The sequence below is a fragment of the Berghia stephanieae genome, chromosome 15, assembly GCF_034508935.2.
Source record: "Berghia stephanieae isolate SIO BIC M18660-M18661 chromosome 15, UCSD_Bste_1.3, whole genome shotgun sequence".
NCBI classification, from domain to species: domain Eukaryota; kingdom Metazoa; phylum Mollusca; class Gastropoda; order Nudibranchia; family Aeolidiidae; genus Berghia; species Berghia stephanieae.
Window position 1 is genome coordinate 21,648,558 of NC_088374.1, and position 2,447 is coordinate 21,651,004.

Here is a 2,447-nt window from a genome sequence, read left to right on the forward strand (position 1 = left end):
GGCAGGTGAGAGCGTGGCTCTACCGTGTGAGCTATCCACGAACACAAAAATATTCGTTTCAAACTCAAAGTCATTTCTAGAACCCTCTCTCACCCACTTCTTGAGACCGCCGATTCGTTCGTACACCACCATCGCGAAGTAATGTTGACCAGCAGTTAAGCTTAATAGCCAATATTCTCATCACAAACATATAACATAGAAACGATTGAGACATTGAGTATGCTCCGGTGTATGGGGTGAATTTTTAATTCAGAAAAGTGAGTGGAGCAGGCACTTATGTTGGTAACAACAAGATATGAAGTGAGTAGAAAAGTGCCAGAAGACAATAGAGAATAAATTTTTTTTTTTTTTATTCTCTATTGTCTTCTGGCACTTTTCTACTCACTTCATATCTTGTTGTTACCAACATAAGTGCCTAACAGCTTCTACGTTTCGGGCCCAAAACCCGTCATCAACAAAAAACAAAACATAAAGACATAAATACATTACTAAATTTCAGATAGTTGAGATAGATGACCTACAAAATATCTCTGTCGTCTATCTGAATTTAGTGATGTATTTATGTCTTTATTTATTTATTTATTTTTCTTGTTGGCTGAAGAAGGGTTTTGAGTCCGAAACGTTCCGTGTTGGGTATTTTGTTCTTTGTTGAAGCTGTTCTATTCATTTTTGTTTATTACTCTTTACAGTACCAAGAGGAGAAAACATCATTCATTACAGATCCAACCAAAAGAGTCCCTGCATTCAATAATGCCGGGAAATATTGGATTTCCTCAAATCGTCTCTTTACTGGACATGGCAGAACTGCATCAAATATGTGCAGATGGAAACTTGGGAACAGTGATGTCTGCCAGAAATGTCAGGCAGCTCCAGAGACCAGCGATCACATCATCCTCCACTGTCCAGTCACTCAACTTGAAGGTGGCTACGAAACCGTCCTTAGGGCGGAGGAAGACTTTAGAAGCTGGGTTGACGAAATACATTTGGAGGTGTAGCCATGCGCTACTACTACTACTACTGCTACTACTACTACTACTACTACTACTACTACTACTACTACTACTACTACTAGTACCACCACCACCACTACTACTACTACTACTACTACTACTACTACTACTACTACTACTACTACTACTACTACTACTTCTACTACTACTACTAGTACTACTACTACTACTAGTACCACCACCACCACCACCACCACCACCATTACTACTACTACTACTACTACTACTACTACTACTACTACTACTACTACTACTACTACTACTACTACTACTACTAGTACCACCACCACCACTACTACTACTACTACTACTACTACTACTACTACTACTACTACTACTACTACTACTACTACTTCTACTACTACTACTAGTACTACTACTACTACTAGTACCACCACCACCACCACCACCACCACCATTACTACTACTACTACTACTACTACTACTACTACTACTACTACTACTACTACTACTACTACTAGTACCACCACCACACTACTACTACTACTACTACTACTACTACTACTACTATACTACTACTACTACTACTACTACTACTACTACCACTACTACTACTACTACTACTACTACTACTACTACTACTACTAATACTAGTACCACCACCACCACCACCACCACCACCACTACTACTACTACTACTACTACTACTACTACTACTACTACTACTACTACTACTACTACTAGTACCACCACCACTACTACTACTACTACTACTACTACTACTACTACTACTACTACTACTACCACTACTACTACTACTACTACTACTACTACTACTACTACTACTACTACTACTACTACTACTACTAATACTAGTACCACCACCACCACCACCGCCACCACTACTACTACTACTACTACTAGTACTACTACTACTACTACTAGTACCACCACCACCACCACTACTACTACTACTACTACTACTACTACTACTACTACTACTACTACTACTACTACTACTACTACTACTACTACCACTACTTCTGCTCTTTACAGTCCACAGATTCTAGCAGCATAGTATCACTTTGACTGGACTCGAGTTTTTTAACGAGCTTTTATATAGCGCAATAATATCCACTAAACGAGCTCAAAGCACTTTACAATGGGTCCCTGACCAACAGCAACACATTACATGTAGAATGAGACAGACGAAGGAGACAACGTTGTTTACGGTCAGGTACTCATTTTACACCTGAGTACGGTGAGAGAATGTGAGTTGCGTAAAGAGCCTTTTCCAAGGTCTCAACCATGCGCCGAGCGAGGTTCGAACCTAGGACCTTCTGATCCGAAAGCGATTGTCATACCACTTGACCACATAGCCGCACTCTTCCACCGGGCATGTTTCTGGACTGCCCTCTCTACTTCCTTTAGGGTTCAACGTGGCTCCTAGGTAAGGTCTTTACTTCGTACCCGAAA